This window comes from Oenanthe melanoleuca, chromosome 3 (genome assembly GCF_029582105.1).
Source record: "Oenanthe melanoleuca isolate GR-GAL-2019-014 chromosome 3, OMel1.0, whole genome shotgun sequence".
Classification (NCBI taxonomy): domain Eukaryota; kingdom Metazoa; phylum Chordata; class Aves; order Passeriformes; family Muscicapidae; genus Oenanthe; species Oenanthe melanoleuca.
In genome coordinates, this window is record NC_079336.1 from 107,721,013 (window position 1) to 107,744,677 (window position 23,665).

Consider the following 23,665-nt stretch of genomic DNA (forward strand, 5'->3'; position numbering starts at 1 on the left):
TTTTTTTTAAATCTACAGGAACATTTCAGCAAATATTGCATGAAATTTTTCAAGATGCTGATTGACTAGTTGATTATTCTCTCAAAGTTTTCTAGGCACCTTCCATTAATTTTGTAGCCCTTTGTTAAGCTTCCTGCAATCAGTTTTGCTTCCGCAGCATTTTTCTCATCCGTTTTCTCTCTGATATTCCAGCAAAAAAGGTATTCTCATCTGTATCCTGCTCTCATATTTTGGACAAGGTACCATTTTATCTGTTTTATAAAATTTGCACTTGTCCTTCCCATGGCCATGTATGTAATATTTTTTTATCAGGAAGGAATTGGTCGGTGCTCCATCTGGCTCTGTGTGGAATCCTCGCTGCGCTCCTGGTGCTGTGCTCGACCTGCCCTCTCCCATCGCTCCGGCTTTGGGAGCCTGTGCAGCACCAGTGTTGTGTGGGTTACCTTCGCCGTTAGCTAGATGGTGCTAAAGAATTTGTGCTGTCATCGCTGAGGAGACCTTTTGGAGTCCAATCCTCTGCTGGGCTCCTGGGCTCGCAGTTAAAAAGAGGCGCTTTTGCTTTGTCCTAAGTGCGGTGTCAGCTGCAGCTGGTGCCTGCAAGGAGCCTAAACCAGTGAGAGAGTTGCTCCGGAACACTTTATGAGTGAGGCCTCTTGGGTTTGATGACTTCAGTGAGCTGAGGATCAGCCCCAGGAGCCTAAGGCATACTTTGACATAAAAGAGGTTTTGCCCGCAGAGGAATCCCTCCCTCTCCTGTGCCTGTTTCCGATCCTCCGGAGCAGCGATGGGCTCACAGCAACAGGCAAGTGCTTTGCATTTTGCTCTTGCTGTGCCTGTCTTGAGAGAGGAAAAGTTTCCTCTGCCTTTCAGAGCTTAACCCTGCAGCAGTTGGGAAATTTTTAGAAGTGAATGATTTAGAAAACAAACAAAACCCAACACCACCCCTCCAACTTGCAGTAAGTGCTCTTGGAGCCCTGTTTCCTTGCTGTTTGAGCTCTGCTGTTTTGGATTAACAGAGCCCTGGCTCTGATAAATACTAACAAAGTGTAACGAATGATCAAAGCTGCATTTACAACCCAATGAGCTTGAAATGATTGATCTGGATGACATAATAATGATAACCAGTGAGATGAGGCATGCAGGACTCTACCCCTCCAGGTACTGGAAGGAAAGAGCAGGTATTAAAAATTACTCCACTTCTTAGGTCATCAGGTTGTTCCCATTCTGATATTAGTGGAAGACAAATGCAAGACCCTTCCTTTCCCACAGAAGAGCCCTGCAGCTGCTTTGGGCTGTTCATATTCTTTTGATAGTAATTCATTGTTTTGTACAGATTGCAAAGTCTGACTGATTGTGGAGTAAGTAAGACCGAGACATTTATGACTCTTCCCTGTGCTGCTGGGGATCTAAGCCTCCTGCCTGTAGTTCAAAGCATAGTGTAATCTCAAATGTTGTTCTTTGCAAGGCCGTAGTCACAGATACGAAAGGATATGAATGTGTCTACAGCATGGATTTTGCCATCTGAAGGTTTCCTGTTATCCCTCAGAAGACTGGCTGGAGAATTGATGACATGACAATGTAGACAAACCATAACTATTCTAAACCAGCTATGCTTTAGAACTTGGCTGCCTCTGGTCCCATGACCTCTCCAACAGCAATGTTTCCTTGTAGTCTTCCAGAATTAAGCTTCCAACAGAATTCCTTTCCTCCTAGAAAACATAAGTGTCTCTACTGGCAGATGAGAAAGACCTGCCAGATGAGAAAAAATTGAGCCTTACTTGATGTGTTAATTTTTGTCCTTTTTTCTTTCTTTCAGTCTTTGACGGCAAAGATTGTCTGGATATGTGGAATGTTCATATTCCTCAGCATTCCTTAAAGACAACTCACCCTTCTATGAAATCAGCATAACCTGATGTTTATTTCTAGTAGGTTGCTTTTTCCAGGTAGGAACAAAAGACTTTGTACCCCCAATGCCACCAGTTCAGGGTTATGGAAGACAGTCTATTTGCACATGTAGAAAATCCTCTCACAATGTTACGAACATCTTTGCTCTACAGGTCTGATCCTGATGTGTCCCTTGCTCTGGATTTACAGCAGGCAAGGATTCCTTTAGGGACAAGTTGATGCTGTACCACTAGCAGACACCAGCTACTTCTTCCTTTCCTTTTTCTCACACACAGAAAGAAGTATGGCAGAATAAGTTGTTCACACAGGGGTCAAGGAGCATTAGCATTTTAAAAATACTGGGCTGAATCCTCAGCAGCATGAAAGTAAACAGTAACACCTTTGAAATCATGGGGCTTTTTCTCATTTACCATCTGAGACTCTTTTTCAGTATGACAGTAACAGCATATTCACAATATCTACATATACAGGAGGATTTCTCCAGGTTTCCAATAAAGTTGACAGGGAGAAAATCAGTTGCTCTGGAAGGCAATTAGAGTATTTAAATATGAATCTGAACTGCTCTATGGAGGAGACTATCTTTTATTCTCCCCTTCCACTGCTATCCCTTTGCCCCTCACTGGACCATAAAGACTCTGCCAGGTTAAGCACCTGAAGCAAGGTGCTTAAAATTTGGGCAGCTGAGTATCATCTCCTGTCACCACTTTCAGCACTAACTACAGCCGTTCCTGGAGGAGTTCCTCAAAGCAGCTCCATCTGTTTCCCTAACCTAAAACACCCCTCACATCAGCAGTGACAGGTAGGACTGACAAGTATGGGGACAGGCATGAACGCTTTTCTAAAGATTTCTAAACTACCCCAAACTTCTTTTACCACAACAGTGTTGCCGTCTATGACAGCTGACCTCATACTTGGTTCTCTGAGCAGCGAGTTCAATTAGCTTTAATACTTTCAACATTTAAATAGTTAACAGTAAGCAAAGTTCTTTAGAAGCATAGGGGGATGGCTACATATGTGTCTGGTAAAGTTGTCAGGCAACTATGGAAAAAAAAATTAAAAATCTGTAATTGCTTCCAGACAATGCCTTTTGGATAGGGCTGTGAGAGAGCAAGGGGAGAGTCCATGCTCTGTCACAGGGACTGCTCTCAGCCAGAACGGAGTCAGCAGCAGCCCTAACATCTCTCCAGTCCTGGCTGGTGACCTTCTTAGTGCCAATGGAAAAGCCTTGCCCAAAGCAATCAGGTTCTTCAGCTCTCTGCAATACCCCTGCCTAACACAAAGCTTGTAGAAAGTCAAATGTACAGGGAAGCGAGCCAGCAGATCTGGATCTACTGCTTCTACTGGGTCTTTCTTCACAATCATGGGCTTGTCCTGTCACTGCCAGTAAAATCTGAGATAAATCTGAGGTGTTGAGGGCTGGACTTGGGTAGCTAATTTGTTCAGGTCCTACAGTAGGGATGGCATTGTGTCACTGATATACAGATAAATTCCTGCAATTTTCCATGTATTCTTAGCTAGTAGTACAACTCCAACACAAATCTTCCTGCTTTGCTATCTTCCATGTTATTTTCTGGAGTTAGTTCATCTAGATGTTGGCAGAAAATTGGATTCACATATTTTTGCTGCAATTGGAAAACAAAAGCAGAAGGGGCTGGGAGAGACTGCAGCAGAGAGCACTGAGGAAACTTCACTGGCTGCAAACAGCATTAACAATCAGTGCCAGAACTGAGGGAGGAGTAATAAGGTCATATATTCTGTGATGACAAGTGGGAGAGCTTCTACTTGAACTACCAGGACTCAGCTCAAGCAGCTTCTGCCACTGGTCCAGCCCTGGCTATGATAAACCATCCTCAAAGGTGACTTTTCAGGAGAGCCTAATTTCTGAAGAAGCACAGAAAAAAAATTAGGTGTTGGGAAATTTAGCTCTTACTAAATTCCACAGAAGTGATTAACTGCTTTCCAAAGCCGCTACAAGCTTCTGTGTTACTACACTCTTGCCATTTACTCTGCTTTGGCTCAGCCTCAGACAATTCTTTATCAGACTTTTCTGATACTTAAATGCTAGGCATTTGAAATGCATCTTAAAAAAGACTTGAGCTTAGTTTATGGTGGCATGAAGTGGTAGTATTGAGGATATTTCTCTCCGGGAAAATCTGTATTGGTCCTTGTCATTCCATAATGAAGATACTTATTTTATTACTCATTTGAGTAACTGATTGTGTCCAGTGGATACTGCCCTGCATTGATGTCTTTTACTATATCAGAGTTTTAAAAAAATCCAGTTGTGGAGTTGAAACCGCTTAAATATTTTATTACAGAAATTGTAAGCTCAACCATGTAAATTTAGCACTCAAACTATATTTATGTCTGTGCACCTATACACGCTTTTACAGACCCCAGGGTTTTATTTTATCCTAACTAATATAAGACTGAATGGTTGGATTGTAGTGGAATTGTTAAGGGTGTATATGAGCATCAATTTATATCAGGACTTAAACAAGTCTCCAGTAAAGCAATGTTGTGGTTTCTTGCAGTTGGAATGATCAGAGACTGTAATAAAAGGAGTCCATAGAAATGGATGACCCTACCAGCAAAGAAATCCACATGAACATCTTGAGTGAATTCATTGCTACATGTTGACATCCAGTGGAGAAATGGCCTCAGAAAACTCCTTTCATCATCTATACAGCAACCTTAGGCAGAGGCCCCTTAAAGTGATGTTACTCAACCTGAAGTTCTGTCTTTCTGATGGATTTAAAGAATTTAAGTCACTGTCAACAGTTACTGCAGGGAAGACAGTGGAGATTCAAGATATTGGTAAAGCACCACATTTCATCTGGAGCCTTCTCCAGTCATGGCTGAGCTGGTGTAATTGAGTTTATGAGGAACCATCATCTGTTTCAGTCTAAAGTCAGCTGGGTTAATTTAAGGCAGGGCTGACTAGCTGGCAGGGGAGAGCACTTTAAACCTACCCCAGCCATTACTGCCGCAGCCTGGCCACCTGCCAGCACAGAGTCTACAAGGAGTTGGAGTATATTTAGCTTCAGCTTATTCTCTGCCCCCTTGATTTACGTGCTGACCCATGCCAGCTGTGACTCAAGTCTTCCTGGCCCCTTTTGCTGACATCCTGCAACCTGTCTGCCTGTTTGGATTCATGCTGTTTGCTGGCGTGGTTCTTATTGTCGACCGTGAATATGTGGCTGGGCAGCTGCCTTGCTTGGAGACCTTGGGCAAGTCTTTTAATCTCTCATACTTAGCCTGCAGATCTGCAAAATAAATGATTACTCCAAGAGTCCTGACAGGATGCTGTATGATGTGATGTTGGGTATTTGTGCACCAGTCCACTTTCTCTGTAGAAAAACTGAATGTATTTAATATAGCATATATAATATACTTGTAACATTAGCAGAGCAAGTCAGTCAAGGACTATGTGTTTATTACTCCAAGAAGGGATACAGCCCTGCTGTCATTACAAAAAAAATTTTAGTTCTTACTGTATTCATGGAAGGTGCACCCAATTATAGTTTTCTCCACCAAACAAGCACTTTTTTAATCTTGGAAGCTTCTTTTTCATCCATTCCAACTTTGACTTCAATCTTTCATGGACAAAAAATTGTCAGGCAGCTTTATAGGATTTCCAGTTACAAATAATACAAGTCTTAACACGTCTCATAGGCAAGGGAATATGATGTACTTTATGATCTGATAAAAGTAAACCTGAGGGAGCTATTCCTAAAAGTGCCACTCAGGGTCAAGGATGAGATCACATCTGAGAAAGCAGCAGTGGTATCAGATACTTTTTGTAAAACAATGACATAAAGGGTTTTAGAAAGCTGGCCTGAACTCAGAGGTCTCTGGATTGGCTCCTAGTGATGTCAACTGTGTGCCTATAATGCCCAGAAAATGTCTCATTCTTCTTCTTTTCTAGGAATAATTGCCCCTTAATGACAGCAACAAGTGAATTTAGGTCCCTTGGTGTCCCCTGTGAGCTGATTATTATGTGCTCCCAATATCACAATCAGTGGAGCTGAGGACCAAAGAGTTTTTGTCAGGGAGATTTTCACCTTGGACATCTTTCTCACTACATCATAGCAGCATCAACAACTTTTGGGTTGAGGTTCTTTATCTGCCTTTCTTTGAGCTACCAAAAGATCCATTTTCAGTGTGGTCTCACATATTGACCCCTTTCCCTGGAGCAGGTTGCTCAGAGCTCCAAACAACCTGGCCTTAAACAGTTCCAGAGATGGGGCATCCACAACTTCTCTGGGCAACTTTCTTAGAAGCCACCAAAGGTGACAAGGGATGGTGTTAATGACAGGTGAGAAACCTGTTTCATCCCTAGGTGTGGGAGGTAATTGGTATTACTGTGGTGCTGAATACCAAATGTGCTTTATTTGAAGAGCTCCATCAAGGCTCCTGCTAGACAAGTGTAACTGAAGTCTTGTGCCTGACTCCTGCATCGTCAGGAGTAGCAAGGTCTGAGGTTTCCATAGCTATGTCCTGAACATTCATAAATAAAATGAGCAAACTCCCTGTTCCTTGTGCAGTGAAGTATCACTCTTGTGTTTTTAGCAAAAGTCCATCCCTTTACTAAAAAGTCTTTGTGAAAGAAAAAATTACAACTAGTGAGGATTTGGTTCACTATCTAAGAAAAGAAATTATTGACACAAATTCAGAGAGGACTAAAAGGTTCATAGAAGAACTGATGGGTGTATTTTCACTGCTTGATCTGCATATGACATAATCTGACCCTTTTGCAGATACAAGTGTATACAACAAATTCTCATATAACCTGGAAACAGAGGAAGGGCATTTCTTAGAGCAGAGGGAAGGATATGAATATGTGGGAATGGGGCGGGGGGCGGGGGGCGGGGATTGTAACCAAAAGGTTGGTTGTCAACTTAAATTTTACTTCCAAACGGATTACCAAGGCCTGTGGTCCTCTTCATGCTCCCCAGTAGGTATTTCTGCAGGTAAAGCATGCATTACAGTAATTTACCCCAGTTTGGACACTAATCTGGCAATATTAACTTAACAGAGTCATTCAGAGCTCTGCCCAAGTGTTGCAGTTAGAGAGTGTTTAACTTGTACCCAGGTGTCCATTCCACTTGGCAGTGATCTCAGATCCTAGCAGGAATATCCCACCCACTGCTGTTCCACCAATCTGAGCAGCTTTGGAGTAAATGCTGTTTGCCTGGCACAGTTGGGAAAGAAAGCACAACCTTACAAAGAACTGCTCCAGAGGAGCTGCTGAGAGGTGTGCTGTTCGTGATTGTACTGTCCTTTTCTTCTGCTTGGCCTCCAGGTTGTACCTGACTGGTTGCTGCCTCCTGTTGCTGGTAATGCCTTCCACTGACCCTGGGTTCAGGTTTGTTTCATAAGCTGGGATCTGTAAAACTGCAGTCTAACAATTCCACCACTTGTTCTAATTTAGTGAGGGGTGAGAATTAACAGATGGTGTCATTATCAAAAGCTGTTCAAGTGTTGAAACAACATAAATTCCACAAATACAGAAAAACAAATATAAACTGCTGTAATTTTTCCAATATTGGTTGAATTATAATCACACTTTGCATTTATACAGGGCTTTTTAATCCACAGCTTTTGAAGTGCTTCCAGATTGCACTTAAAGCTCAGCCCAGATCTGTGAGAGAGAGGAGCATAACATTACCTGCTCTGCTGAAGTTGGAGCTGAGTGGTGCTGAGTGTTAAAGGTTTACACTGGACATCTGCACAGGGGCTCTTACTTCTTCACTCAGCTCTGCTGCTGGTCCAGCTGAATGCTCCTGGGTAAGTGGTTTCATTTCTCCATACCTGAGTTTCTGTTTCTAAACAAGGAATGATAATGCTTTTCCTCCTTTGGGAAGTGTTTGTTTCCAGCAGATGAAAAGTGCTGTCTTGTAAGGTGTGGGTGTTGTTGATATCATTGCTGTTGCAACTATTAAAGAGCAGATGCTGGGAGGGCTTAATAAGAAATACATGGTCTAGGTTTCCAGAGGGACTCAGTATATCAGGGTTCTAACTGAAGTTCTTCTAAAAGCTTGATTTTTAAGAGTCCCATGGTGAACACTGTAAAACAAAAGTAAGGGTTTGCTGGTTTGGGTTATATTTTTCCCCCTCTCCTTTTTGTTATCCTTGGTACTTATTACAACTTCTCAGAACTTTTCTATTTCAGCTTTCTGCATATTCCATCTTCACATCTTCCACTGTGTTGCCTTTGTCTGGACCGTGCTCCTACAGGTGTAAGTGAGGGATTCTGCTATAAAATTAGGCAAGTAATTGTACTGAGGAAAAGAATTTGAAGATTTGAGCTCACTTTCATGTGCACTTTATTTTTGGACTTTGTTATGAGGTCATGATTCAGGAATAAAGACCCCCAGATACAGTGAAAATGATCTCTTGTTGGTATGTTGGGTGGTATGACTGCATAACAATAGTAATGGATTTTATTTAAAAAATCAGTCTATGATCATTGAATTTCAAGGGTGTATGTTTAAGAAGGTAATATTTATGCTGTTGATTATATTTATATTTTGATTGATGTTTTGAGGATCTGCATTTTCATAATAAATGTGAGTGCGGAGGGAGGAAAGAAAGAAGGAAAAAAAGAAATTGGAAAAAACCCCAGCATTTTGGGAAAGGAAGGTCTCAGATTAATCATGGGAAATTCTAGCCCAAAAAAACAAAGCCAATGTATTTAAGATTCCCTTCCTCACGTGAATGCATTCATATGAGTATTGAATTGGGAAGGACCCGTTGCATCCTTCGCTAGATTTGTGTTGTGGATTTGTTCTCCATTCCTTTGGGCAAATTCCATGGTACAGCTTGTATCTGTGCAGTCTGAAATCTCTGCCTCCCACAAGAAGTCAGCAATGCTTGAATGGCTTCCTAGGAGCAAACCCTGGCCTGTGGCAACCCCTGAACTCCACTTGGCCCTTGGTAAGGAGGGAGCCAATTCACCCGTGGGCCAAAAAGTGCCACTACAGCAACAAAAAGAGGGCAGCTGGAGCATGCCATAAGCCTGTGTTCACAGGCTATAGCTGGCGATCATGTCCCATAAGCTATTCAAAATCCCTCTGAAAGGATAGAATCTGTTCAAATTTCCAGTTGTGTGCAGGATGGATGTGTTTTGAACATATACTTTTTTTAAAGAGACCACATTTCACACGTTATAAAGTGTTGCACTCAAGTTGCTTTTGTGTTGAAAGATGGCTTCTCCTGCCAGAAGATTCTGCTGGTGGCCTGAATATGGGGTAGGAGTGGCAATGAGGTGGCAGAGTGTTTTGTTGCCCTGTTGGGTTCTATATGGAAAAAACGTGGTGGGTACTTAGTCCTGAGACCCACAATTCTGTTGTCTCCTTTTGTACACCAGAATGTTATGAATGGTGCTTATTTATTTATTCCTTTGGTCTTGGTCAGATGAAAAGAAGAAAGAAAGGACTAGTTGAGTCTTATCTAGTTTTGACAGCATTTGAGGCTTTATAAATGTGGGTTTCAGCAGCACTTGATGAAGTTACTGCAAACTGGCAAACCAGCCTGGAAGTCAGCACAAGACAACCACAAATCTGGCAACAAATTACCACTAGCAGATGCCTTTGCTGTTCCTTTAGCTTTCTATGGATTTGAAGCACTTTGGTTTTCCTTATTTCTTTTTCTTTTCTTTTTTTTTTAATATTTTCTTTTTTTTCTTTTTCTTTTGGAAATACTCTCAAAGCAGAACTCAGAGTTTTGGGCTGTCTAGCCAAAGTTTAGCTGTCCTTTTGCATCTCTGCCAAACTTCCTGTTTTCAGCAAAAACAATTTATTATCTTGCTGGTTCTTTAGACCTGAAAGGATTTGCAAGTACAAATAAACTTGTGGTGGTTTTTTGGGTTATTTTTCATGGCCTTTCAAAAAAATAAACTCACTTGCTTCCTCTCAATTATGTGGTCTATGCTAGTAAAGAAAAGTATTTAACCTTTGGGCCTCCAGCAAGATTCAGAAAATGTTTTAATTATGCAGAACTTCTGCACTCTGAACTTTTAAAGTACAGATAATTATTTTTTCATATACTAGAATTCTTTGTTTTCATGTGGTTGGGCAATAACATCACTTGCATGTTAAGGGAATTTGCAGTTAGTAAAAACTGAAAATCTTTGCTCTAAAAAGTTACTAAGCCTTTCCTAAAGGTTTATTCTTGGAAATCCATGGATATGTAGTAACAAAACAGAAAAATCTATGTCAGGTAGACATTAATCCTCCCCCTTACTGACCAAATGAGATCTGAAGTAAGAAAGAAGGCAGCAAAGCTACACCTTGTCTTCATGGAGGGAACACAAGAAGTCACAAACCCAAGCCCTGCTGCAAAAAAAAAAATGGAGACGAATCTCCTCTCTAAAAATAAAATTTATGTAAGTTATCCAAAAAGGAAAAAAAAAAAAAAAAGAAACCAAACTAGCAATCTGTGTCATGCATCCCCAATGCCTCTGTAGTGTAAGGGAATGGAACAAAAGCATGTTTGTAAGATTGACGTTGGCAGGAGTAGGGCTGCAGGTGGGAGGTGGCAACTTGGCATTAGAAATTCTATCTCTGCATGCCACTAAAAATTACTGCACATTACCTGCAACTGTTGGGAAGATGTTGGAGTCTCTTTTTTCTATTGTACTTCAAAGGTTTAGCAAATTCTTTGAAGGTGACTTAATAGCTATTAAACCATACTAAAGGAGGAAAAAAAAATCGAAATCTTTCCTAAGAAGAGGTTTAAAGGATGTGTTTAATATTAGTGTTGGAAATGTGCTATAAATCCTCGTAGTTTATGTGTGTCACCATTTCTGAGATGGCATTTATCACAGCAGAGGGAGAAGGAACAATTCACAGAGGAAAGGATCTTTTAAGAGTTTTATATATTCCTCTCTATGTCACCAAAAGAAGGTGGAAAAAAGATATTTAAGCAGAAGCTCTCAGCTGCACAGAAATCCTTGAACAGTTGTAATGTCCAGGCTGTATGACAGCAGGACACTCCTGCTGTTTTCCTTAAGGAAAACAGTACTTTTTGCATTTTTTGGCAGTTTGTTGTCTTTCATAAGATAGTTATAAAATAGCAAGAACCTCCCCATGCCAAGTAATAGGAAAAAGGGAAAAATGTCATTTAATATGTGGAAAAAGCCCCAAAGTTTGAATAATGAAAGTAAAAATTCAAACACTATGATGGGATGGTTCTGTTGATATTTTCTATTCTAGTTCTATCAATTACTTCATGTAGGAAATTCTAAAAAGTGTCAGGAAAAGAAATGCATCTGTAATTTATTAGTTGGAAGATGTTCCTCTAGAGTCAGTTTTAGTTTCTTGCCCCTTTAAAAAACTAAGGCAGAGGTTTTGTCAAGGGCTCTGTATTCATCCTTTCAAAAATGAAAGCGTTTAAAGGGGTGTTGCAAATAATTTCTAATTCCACCAGCTTCAAAGAAGTTAACTGCATTTAGTGTCCTTAGCTCTTAGCTTAATTTGTTAAATCAAGCTGCTTCTGAAATTTATAGCAAAATTGTTTTTCTCTGGGGAAATAATTACTATTCCTCTTACTGATGTGTGTGTGTAGATGTTTGTCAGCAGAGGAATTCTAGTAGATGAGTTTGAAGGAAGTGTTTCATTCAGTAGCACTGAGTTGGTAACCTAACAAGAAGGGGAAACTGATCTATTGATTCTTGACTCTCAGGGTTGTGCCCTATTGATGGGAAATTCTGTTTTGGTATAGTTTTCCTGCAAGTGAAACCTGACTGACCTGTGAGGGGCTGTAAATTAAGCAGGGCTGGGTCATTCTGGGCTTCCTGTTCATCTTGCCACAAGGTAGAGATGGGATTTTGGCTTTCAGGTGTATCACTTGATGAAGCAAGGAAGAGGTGTTTAGTATCTGACAAGGTTGAGTAATAAAAACCCTTCATTTTGGGTGTCCTTAATAAGACCATTTCTTAAGAGAACAGATTAAATTAATGCATGCACCTTGAAGAGGCTTTGACAGAGGGAAGTTCTGGCAGACCTGCCTGGCCTGAAACTGCATTGATCCTCAAGGGGAAGGATTTTGGTGGGATGCTGGAATAGATATACATCCCATCATCCACTGAGTCTCATCTAATTGAGCTGCTGTCTTGGTACAGAGGTTGGGGATCAGAGAATTTCTCCAAGTTTGTAGGAACATAAGGGGTTTTTTTCAAACTGGGAAAGGCACTTACTGGGGAGCTTGGGACATTGCCCAGAACCTCAACCTGAGCCAAGTGCTTCAGTGGATTTCATGTCTTTTTTTGTGTTGCCATTAATGGATGTAAAGCTTCTAGCCTGGCCATGTACAATACCTGCAGGCAGAGTTTTCTGCATTGTACTCTGAAATGTTTTGCATGGTTTTCCATCATCTGAGCTACTTGATAATGCCATGCTTCTCTCCTCCTGAAGCATTCAGCATATTATGGTTTTGGCTGAGAAGAAACTTTGCTCTGAATAGTTTGAATTCTCAGTTCAGAAGTAGAAAACCATACTGGGGGCTTTCTTAGGTCTTCACTAGGTAAATTTGTCTGTGAAATGAGAGCCAGATGGATTTGAGTGATTGTCTTCTGCAATACTGCATCTTTCATTGCATGGAGAATGGGGTGGGGGTGGCTCATTAGCTCCTGGCTTCCCCATCTGCTGAAGAAGCAAAAGAATGAAGTTTTGTCAAATCCACTAGTGGCTACAATTGACAGAAGCTGGAGCTTTCAAGGCTTATAAAACACAGATGAGAAGCACAGCCAGTGCTTTTGGGGTGCAGCACAGCCCTTGGACAGGTGCTGCCTGGTTAGTTTTCCCCTGGAGAAAGCAAGGACCAGGATGGTATCTCCAACAGCTTGGAGGCTGGCTTGGCTCTTGGCTCAAGTCAGTTTTAGACACATGTAAAATACTGTTTATGTTGAGCTTTTTCTTTCTTAATGCTTAACCAGTGTTCCTAATGAATCTGAGGAATTGCCTATAAAACTTTCTACATCTGTTTCCTCCCCTAGGCTTGTCAGTTGTTACTTATATCCCAGTCATGGCAGAGAGGAAATACTGCTTTTCTTTTTTCAGTGTGTCTGGAACCCACCCCGAATTTAAAGCACCTCACAAATTTTTAAAACATGCCATTAACAAGTACTAGATGCACATCTTTTGTGCTTAGGTTCATCCTTTCTTTCCTGAAACTGATTTTTAATGAAAAATTTCCTTTCCTACAAAAAGCCAAACACCTTGGCACATCAGCAGAAACCTGCAGCTCTCTGAATGTGCTCCATCCCAAAGGCTGATGGAAGACACCTTGCAATGGCCTGTGGATCTAGCTGGGAAAGAAGGTGGAGTATACCATGTGATCTAAGTTTTGGGAAACTAGAACTGAAAGAGCATTTCACAATCAATGGACCTTTAGCAGATCCTGGGTTTGTGTGTCTTTGCTAAGTGTAATCATTTGAGTGATATGCTTTCCAGTCCAGCTATCTGCTTTAGAACACAAAATTTCAGCCAAAGCAATCCCAAAAAATAGAGCTGGTAGGGTGGAGCAGTACAGGGAGAAGGCTGGAACAGTGTATTGCAATAGTAGAGGGTGGGGGAAAAAAAGAGAAACACCCAATTCTGGTGGTATTTTCTTTAAAACTGTATGGCACACCCATGTTTTGGAGCAGAGGCATGAAAGCTGGCAAGAAACTGACTTTTGTTTCAAGGATATGCCTTTTGCAGTTTTTGTCAAAATCTACACAAATTTGGCAAAGCTGTCAAGCTTTTAACGATCTTGGTTCATGCATATTCAGCAGCAAGGAGTTGGATTTCAGCAGTGTACAGCAATCTCTGCCCAAAGAGAGTACCAGAGGCGGGAGTGCTGCAGGGTGGAAGGTGAAGGTACACATTCCGTGTGCTGCCCATTTCCTCAGGGCTTTTAGAGCATGGCAAGCCCTTGTGCTAGGAAGCCTACACCTCTGTGTTGATTTATTTGTGCCAGAGCAGCCTTGAGGGCTTTCTGATCAGAATGCAGATGAGAGGAGTGGCAGCGAAGGCAACCCGAGAGCAGAAGCCTGGAGTTTGGTTGGAAAGGTGAAGGACTAGGAGGAGCAGAGAGACAATGAGCCCCAGTGAGGACTTGGCAAAGGGCCAAGGCCTTGGACTTTGGCCAGAAAGATGAGGGATGAGGCCAGGAGAACAGACAGGATCACGGAGGCGCAGGGTTGTGAATTAAGGCACACAGGTTTGAAAGGTTGAGAGCCAGCTGGGGAGGAGAACAGGGACAAGGGCTGGGCTGAAGTAGGTGAGGCTTCTGTTTTTCCCTCACTACAAACTTCATCTGTGCTCATTCCAGGCTAAATGTGCTAAACAAAAATGAAAAAATAAAATGCTAAATAAAAATGCTAGGATGAAGTCTGCCCCCCAAATTGAAGCATCCCTCCTTTGATCATGTTCCTTTTCTTGTGCCAGCACATAGTCTTCAGGAACTAGAATTTAGGTTATTGGGCCAGTTTCTCAGCTGGTTACACCTAGTCTAGCTTTATCAATAGCTTCCTACAGATTTATATAGATGTCCTGGTCCTATAAGCACTTCCCACCTCTGTTATTTTCTATCACGGTTTATACCTTTAGAGATAATAAAGATGTGGTCTGGTATTCTCAGACCTGTCAGGAGGCTGAGTTTTCTTATTAGTAGCCAAGAGTAAAATCTGTCTCTTCCTCTGTAAATTATCTTCATTTTACTGTGTTTTAAAATGCATCACTTGGAAGTCTAAAATATTTGACAGTCTGCAAATGTATTCAAAATACTGCAGCATTTAGCAATGGTCAAATATCTAGCTATATGTTATATACTGTCACATATATTTAATATATGTGCAAAAACGTCACCAGACAGAATAGTTATGGGGAAAATATTGTAATAAATGTAAAAATTGTCATCTACTGATGAAAATGACCCTAATTTATTTGGACCACTGACATGCATATATATCTTTACTCTGACATTTTATTCTATAGTTTTAATAAATAACTTAGTTTTAGTACTTGTTTTCATCGTGTGTAATGTCCTGTGATGAGGTGGAAGTTGGAATGCAGAAGGAATCAAGTGAAAATTACTAGGTGGTGCCTCTTGTTTTCCCAGAGTTGTGAAGTAAAGTTTGAATGTGTTTTAATATTCTTCAATATTTAAATGCCCTGGGGCATCTTGTATTTAGAAAGAATTCTTTTTATTAGTTTCTTTGTGTATTTCCTTTTTTTTCTCTTCCCTGTTTTGTATAAACTTCAAAGGTCACTTTTTGTTGTGACTTTCTATGAAATCCTGGAAAATGTTCATAAGGTCAAATGGGTTGTTTTGATGCGGTGTTTAGATGTTTGTTATCTCACTGTTTTTGAAATAAACAATGCTATTTTAACATAAAACCATGTAACAAGTTGGTTGTATTAATTGTCTGGTTGACCAGATTTTAATTCATTTTTCTTATTGATTTCTCTAGTCCCCATTTGACTGCAGATTGCTGTGATGTTATCTAGGGACAGAATCCATCAAACTTCTGAATATTCTCACAGCTGCTGTGGAGGTCACGGGGGAGGTCAGTGGACTTCTTGCAGGCTCTGGGTATTAAAATACAAGATATCACTGAATCTTTCTGAATGGGAGTGAGACTTTTACTATTAGTAGCAAAATGGCAACCTTATTTTTTTTCTAGTAATTTCTGATCATTTCTCAGTCCACCAGATTTAACCACCTTACTAATGTGCTCTGCAATGTTCTGTACCAAATATTAATATCAGCGTTATTACAGTGTCAGCACTTCTCTGGTGTTAGCAGATATATTGTTTTCATTATATAAAGCTGGTCCCCACACGCCCTGCTTTCCAGTTTAATTAATCCTCTGTCACACCAACGCTGCCAAGAAACCTGTAGCTATTTATGGAAAGGCATCATATTTTAATATGCAAAAGATAAATATGACTTGGAATGTTGCAAACTGTGCTACAAGTGGAATTTTAAAGTAAAAAATTAATTTGACTCAATAATGACTGCTTTTAATGCTTTTTACCCTGTGAAAAATTTTAACTCTGATTAAGCAGATAGCAGATTAGCTTTAATTTTGAGGTTTTTTGCCTTGAGATTTCTTAGACTAGTTTCCATGTGTGTTGATGGGTCATACTCAAACAGAGAAAAATAACTTCTAATTATTTTTTGTGCTCAGTACAGCAAGAACATAAATCACAGGGATCAGGTGATAAAACTTCTCTGTAAGGAAATTTTTTGGGGGAAGCAGTTTTTGTTTGCTATGTAGAAAACTGGATGGATAAGTCTTCACTGGTGAGTCACCAGCATTTTCCAAGACCTGCCATATGGCAGGGAGGGATATACTCCCACATCTCCTCAAAAGTGCCCAAAGATTCATGGTTCTGGCTGTTTGCATCAACTCCCTGCATATAAATGTCTCAATAGGGAAAGAGATGCTTCAAAGAAAACACAGAGATTAACCTCAAAGTATTGGGCAGGAATAGCTTACATGTTATGAGTTTGGAAACTTGCATTCATGCCAGAACAGTAACTTTCTGGTGGTATTGCTTCAGGCCATAAGTTTGCTGGCTAAAGGCACCTGGAACTGGCCAGGGCTCCTATTGGATGTATCTTTGTTCCTACTTCACGTCCCCAAATCTAAGCCGTGAAATTCTCCCAAAAAAAAGTTATATTGGCTCTTCCCCAGCTTATTGTGTTTAGCTCTATCTTGAATGATTCTATTCTTTACAGTTTCTGCAGTTTTTGTCCAGAAATTACTTACTGCCCTATACTTCCTGCAAATTTTTTTTTTCCTGGGATTGATTGTGTGCTTGCCAACTGCAATGTCTCTGGCACCAGGTGGATATAAATGGTAGAGTTACAGTACCACTAAGTGGTGTTTTCATAGTCTGGTGTTTTTTAATTCCTCTAGAATTCTTTGGGGAAGCAGATATGAGAACTGATGTGGTCACTTGGCTACTGTACCTTTAAGAGCTGAGAAATTTGGAGGCTTTGTGCAGATGATACAGTGTTGGACTTAGCTTGTCCTATAGTCTTACTCTACAAAGGCCACAGGGGCTCTTAAAACTAGCTGAATTTTTCCTCAGTATACATTCTGAACACTTTTGCAAACACTGGGTTTAAAACTAATGATTGTGTATTTACATATGCAAAATAAAAATCAATTGTACTCTTAATAACCAATATATGCCAGTAAATCTGTTGAAAAAAGTGCTTGTGGTGCATACTCCATTTTTCTATTTAATATCCCAGCTGTTTTACTAGTCCACATTTTTCTTTATAACACTGAAAGTGAGAAAACCATGTTTCTACAAAAAAAGTCCTTGAAACTATTTTTGATTTCACTCAAAGGCATTCAGGAGCAAGCAAATGCTGTCAAGTGTCTTCAGCCAGTAGATTTCAATTTGTATTTAATACTTGCATAACTTAAACATTAGCCAAGAGAATTTTAAGCATTTTTTTTCCTTTAATTTGACTTAAAAAAGTAAAGAAGGCTCCTCCTGGACTGAGATCTTGTATCTCAAGTTTCAGACCGAAGTAAACTTTTACAGCCGAGTTGTAAAATAGCAGTTTATGAGACAAACTCTGCCAAAACTTTAACTATAACTGTGCCAATGTGCCATTATAATAATCCAACAATAATCATGGTCCATTATATTAAATCACTCGCACAGACAAAGACTGCTAACCTTTCCAAGTGGGAAAAAATGTTCCTTTCACATCAGGGATAAATTCCAACTGAGAAGACCAAATGCTGCAGCCTTTAAGTAGTGAATACATTTACTTCTCCCCAGGGCTCAAATAACCCAACATTTGGTAAATGTTTAACAAGGACGAATTCTCCCTCCCATTTGCCCTTTTCTCATATACACTAGATTAACAAATTTAGTTTAACAAGGCGATCTGTGTTACCCCCTGGTATCCCCCAATTGGATCCTTCCTCCTGTTGCTGGTGTATCATCCCAGTCCATTTGTTTAGTAAGAGGACCCAAGGTAATTAGCTGTGGGGCAGAAAGTGTATTCCACCAGCCCTGCTTCTTACACAGGTCTCCCCCTGACATGAGAAGGTGCTTTTGCTGCTGCTCTTTCCTTTTCTCATGTGTTTTTTAAGGGGATTTCCTATTTGTAACATTTTCAGGAGAGATTAAACCAGTATGGCATGTAACTCTTGACTCCAGTTATGCCTCCCCTGCAGCATGTCAGGAGCTAAATCAAAGCCTCTGCAGGAATTCACAAATCCAGCTTAGAAATCTCATATTTAGTCCTGGGTAAATGAACATTGTTGAGGACAGAATAACTGTAGGTGCTCTGACAGGTTCAAGGGGCAGAGGGCAGGGTGTCTTTGTGCAGTCACCAATTCCTCTCTCAGCCTCCTCTGTTTTCAGCTGGGTTTTGTCACATTCAGATGCACTGTTGTTTCATATTGTATCTGTCAAGCTGGATGGATGGCAAAACCATGTGTGTAGGCTCACACTGATGAGCGGGTTTCAGATTTGGTGAAAATTTTCCTGTTGTTTGTTTGTATGTTTGCTTGTTTTTATTTTTGTTTGTTTACTTTAATTTGTTGGGTCTTTTTCTATTTTGTTCGATTTTTTTCTCCCTTCAATTTGTAAAGTGGTTGGGCTTCTGCTGTGAAAGGAATTTGGGGCTCTCCTATTTTCTTGGGAATGTATTAGTAACTTCAGAGCTACCAACTTTGTCATTCTTGGAGCTTAGTGCCAGCAAGGGCTGGGAGGAGAGCAGAGTTAGGCTGGGAAGGACCTGAAGCCCATGTTGGTGATCTGAAGAGTGCTGAGCAGCTGCATTTAATTCCAGAGCTGGAGCTATTACCTATGCTTAACTGGAGCAGGGGTGGTGACAGCTGGGAAAAATCTCTAATGCTTTTAACAGCTACCAGTGTCACTGATGAACAAAGCACCTTCCTGTGCCTCGATGGGAGGAAGGGCTTTACCTCTGTCACTGAAACCTGCCTAGAGGATTCTCCCACATGTGTCCCTGTCTGTGTGTGCCATTATTGCCACTGCAGTGGTCCACAGGATTTCCCTCCCATCCAGAAAAGAAGGCCTGGTTGAAAGTTGGGCAGTGTTGTTGGTGTGCTGGAGAAGACCCAAGGCAGGAATAGTGGGATGCTGTACAGAGTGCACTTCGGCACTGCAGCATTCCTCTGTGAGCTGCTGAGTTCTGTCACTTCCCTGGCACCAAGGGCTCCACACCTGATAGTGCTCAGTGACTTAAATATCCTTGTCAAAAGAGCTCTTGGATAAGCTCAGGATTGTGGTGATGACAAGAACTGTGGTGGTCTGCTTTATGGTGGGGGTGACCCTGTTATTTGAGTTGCTGGGTCCCCAGCTGAGTACCAAGCCATCACCCTTCCAGGTGGCTTTTTCCTGGTTTCTGACAGACTGACCTTCAGGAAACATTCATTTTGGGACTTGCTCTTGTCCTGTTTCTATCTCTGACACGTCAAATTAGGTGATGGCGGTATCAGACTTTAGTCAGCCTGGCCATTGACGCTGATAGTGAATATAACTTTCTTCTTGTGTGATAAACATCACCAGGGGCTGAATGCTGAGCTGCTTATTGCAGCAGGTGGGAATTGCACACCTCCTTTGTGGGAGAGGTCTCATATCCTAGGAAAGCAAAAGCATGTGTTTCCTTCAGCTTCACATAGAGAGTGGTTTGGGACTTACCCTCAGGTAAAGCAAGAACTCTGCCTGTGTCCTTGCCTAATCATTTTGGCTGTGATTGCTAAGGTGATTAGTTTGGGAAAATTCCTCAGTGGGAAGGAATTTACCCATGAGCTCTTGAAATGCATTTGCTTCTGAGGAGTTTTTTGCCTGAAAGTGTCTCCACGTGAAGGTGTGTTTTATTTTGCAGCAGCATCCTTTAATCACTGGCAAAGGAAAAAATTCTCACTCGTATTTTTATTAACCAAGCTAAATAGAATATTTAGCTTTCACAGCCTAGGTGAAAGAAGGCACCAAAGGAATCATTTAGATAAATAGGACTCTTCATTCTTGAGTTATTTACACAGTCATTCTGCTGTTCTGAGGCACAAGGAAGAAAGAAAGAAAGAACAAAACCACTCAAGTGCTTCAGTAACACCAAGAAAAATGAACTGTGTCACAAGATAATCACTCCTTGTTTATTTACAAATACTATAGCAGAAACCTGTTCTTGTCATAAAGATGCAATTACCAATGTCTTCACAGTTTGAACAAAAGGTAAATACCCAGATGATGGAGCAAAGAGCCAATAGTTCCATAACCACAATTCCATAGCTCCTTAACCATCTCCTTATGTATGTGAATGTAATACTTCCCATTTTTCTCTACTGTGTTTCCAAGAAGAAAAAAAAATATTCCTAAGTGCCTGAGAAAATAATAACCCTTGCAGAAAACATGAATTCACTTAAGGAATTATTGAAATAAAAGATCATATTTTCTGGGTTTCATAGATCATTTTCACTTTGGGGGTTAATACATAGCAATGAAGTCGGATCCCCAAATTGCTAATTCTACAGGTTCAGGCATTTCAAGGCACTGAAGTGATTTCTTTATTGAAGTCAGCTTTATCAATTCCTGTCCAATCAACAGCTTCCCTATCTGGCTGAGATGCTCTTTTAATACAGGTTCAAGCAGTACTTGATTCTGCAAAATGCCAAAAATGGTCTGTAAGCCCCCAAACTCCAGTAAAATTTGCAAACAACACATGAAGTACTCTAGATCTTGCAACATATTTTTATGGATTTTTAGATGGACTTTAATCTTATCAAGACCAGCAAGTGATTTCTGGGCCTGAGAGTTTGCTGCAGCTCAGGAGCTTCAGGAGGGTTGGGAGAAACCTTGCAGGAAAGGGTCTATTTGGTTAAAATGGGTTGATTAGTTGACAAAGCTTTTCTTTATTCTCTGTTTGGCCCACTGATTTTTAGCTATTTTGAAAGTCCATTACTCCAGTTTCTGTTCTGATAACATCTAGTGATAGAGATAATGAGTGTCTTTGGAGCTGCTGATGTGTTACTGACTGTTTAAGCAGCACATTCAGTTCTGGCTGAGCTGGGGCCCCTTCAGATGTGCTTGAAGTCACAGTGTGTTCAAACAAGCTGTCCAGAGGTGTCTGCTTCTCCTGAAACTCACTGAGTGGAGCCCTAACCCCAGACTACGTGTTGATCTGGTGTAGTGGTGTAAGATTGAGGAGACACTAAAGGAGTCTGTCATTGAGCCTTGCATCATCTTATGTTCTACAGTCCCTGTGGAAGTATGGAAGGGTCAGAGAGATCTGAAGCCCTCTACAGTTTCTCTAGACTACAACATTTCATTGCTTCCCCTAAGAATGAGCTGTGCTCTGGTGATGCAGCCTGGCTCTGGGAACAGCCATGTGTTTTGTGCCATGAGGTCAGGCCACATTACCAGGGCCATAGGAAAACTTGTGCCATAAGGTTGGTCTTGTCCCAAGGAACCTGCTGGAACCTGTGATCATCCAGAAAGATTGACAGAAAGTTTTCTGGTTCTGTTCAGAGGTTGTTTAAGCACTCTCCCATAAAACTGGGTTTTGTCTGAGAAAATGGTGTGAATGATCTGGAGGGAAAAGCAGACTTTCCACTCTCTATGTGTCCTATATAAAATGGCAGTTTTCCAGTGTCATTTGTAAATGATCTTCTCCTTGATGTGCAAGTAGATGCCAGAGAGTTTGGTATAAGCTTTTGCATTGCACTGAAGGCCATAAAAACATCAAAATGTCCATTTTTTGGTTACAAGAGAGCTGCTGTCTAGCTTGGTGGGTAAGGCTGACCCATCTTCACCTGTTTTTATGAGTCTCTTTTTAGGTAGAAATTCAAAAATATCTTCCTCTTGATTACTTCCGAAAGGTCAGTGGAAAGTGCTGCTTTATGAGTTACACCAAACATTTTGGGGGTGGGGAAGAATCAGAAATGAGTTGTCCTCTGCTTTTCTCATGGCAGACATATTCAAGGCCAACCACTTTCTCTCTGCTCTGCTATGAAAATGCCATTAAGATAGTTTGTTTACATCCTTTCTCTTCTTTTTTGAAATGTGATTTTGATGCAAACCCATATTTTAGGCAGGCTTTACTACTAGCACCACATCCTGCTGAAACCTTGTAGACCTCATCAGCAAGTCCCCAGCTACCTGAAAGCATGGGATGCCAGGGCAGCCTGGGAACAAGGACGGAGCTCCATTCTGCTCAGGGAGCTTTTACAAAACTCTATTTTTAGCTCTTCACTTGCTCAAATGAAACTGTCTGATTAAGTAACACATAGGAAATAGATTTCAGTCCAAGTCTGAATCATCGAGCTATTAATTTTTTAAAAAGTGATTTTTGGATTTTTTTTTCCTCAAAATCCATGCTCGCTCCTTTCCATGTTAGTTTTCCCCCAGAGGGACACTCAGGAAGTTCATTCGGATTAGGTGTGAATTCGCAGTTCATGAGCTGTGTAGATACCCTTGTGCTAAATGAAAAATGCCTGAAGTTGGCTTGGCTTTTTCAGTTGTCCACCCTAAGTCTCAGTAAAAATTTTCTTGCTGAGATATAATTAGCTAATTATCTGATCTAACTAATCCTTCTTTAAAATTAATTTGGATTATTTTCCTTGGCTATCACCAGAGAGACAGAAGTGCTTAGCCCTCCTAATAACTAATGCCATCACATTCTGGAATGGACACAGTACTTCTGCAGTGTCCTGTATTTTGAGCCCATTGGGATGGAGAGCAAAGAACTTGTATTATCTAATCTAAATTTGCCACCCATTCAGTCTGTGCAGTTCACTTCCCAAGTTATTACTGGAGCTGGGACTTGTATTTCAAGTACGTCTGACCTTTTTGTTGAGCAATCAATGCTCTAATTTCAAGAGAAACCATGAGGTGTAGGTAAAATCTGAGTTCTTCTTAAATTGTTTAAGTGTTGGGTGCACAACTAGATTCTCTGACATCTTTGATGATTAGCATGCAGTCCAAATCAGAATATTTTAATTAATAAATAAATTTGATATAGCATTAGTGAGGATGTCAGATCTCAACCTAGACCAGGGGAGTAAGGAGTATCTAGACAAAATGGACCTGCTTGTATAGGGCCTGATGGACTGTAGCTTTTGATTCCATTCCTGAACCATTATTTTTTCAGGTTTTGGTTGGTTGGTTTTGGTTGGTTGTTTGTTTTTGGTTTTTTTTTTTGTCTTTTTTTTTTTGTTTGGTTTTTTTGTTGTTGTTGTCTTTTTTGAGAATGGACTAGAAAACAGTGGATGGAATACACGCACTTGAATGGAGAAAGGAAAAGAGATTAAACCAGATGAGACTCCTCTGAGTTAGTTAATTGCATCCCAAGTATTGTTATCAGCATTCCCCTATCCAATTGGAAGAATGTGATACATAATATTCCACAGCTATCTGTCCTGCTTCCAGCTCTATTCAATGTTCTCATTAATGACTTGCACAGTCCAGTACAGAATATGCTTATTAAATTTGCAGACAACATGAAGTTATAAAGTCCTGCAAATATAGTAGGGGACAGGATTAGGAATTTAGAAAGGCATATAGAAATTGAGGAACTGGTTAGAAAAAAACAATAAAAAAGAAGGTATAAAATTCAGCTGGGGACTAAGCTCACAAGTCATTGACTGAATGTGCATGGGATGTATAATGCGCAGGTGACAACAATTTGAAGAAGTTTTGGTGGATTATAGTTGGATCACAAGCTGAATACAAATTTAACCCTAAAACCAGGCATGTCAAAGTATTGCAAA

General features: G+C 40.6%; 1 long non-coding RNA gene across 2 annotated transcripts in view; it reads left to right on the forward strand.

Annotated features, from left to right (window-relative positions):
- The first annotated feature begins 1,824 nt into the window (after positions 1-1,824).
- Positions 1,825-23,665, forward strand: part of LOC130250914 (uncharacterized) — a 78,805-nt gene continuing 56,964 nt past the window's right edge. For both annotated transcript variants that reach the window (XR_008840059.1, XR_008840058.1), the window contains exons 1-2: positions 1,825-1,943; positions 7,507-7,695. This is a non-coding gene — a long non-coding RNA (uncharacterized LOC130250914). The remainder of the gene's footprint in view (positions 1,944-7,506; positions 7,696-23,665) is intronic.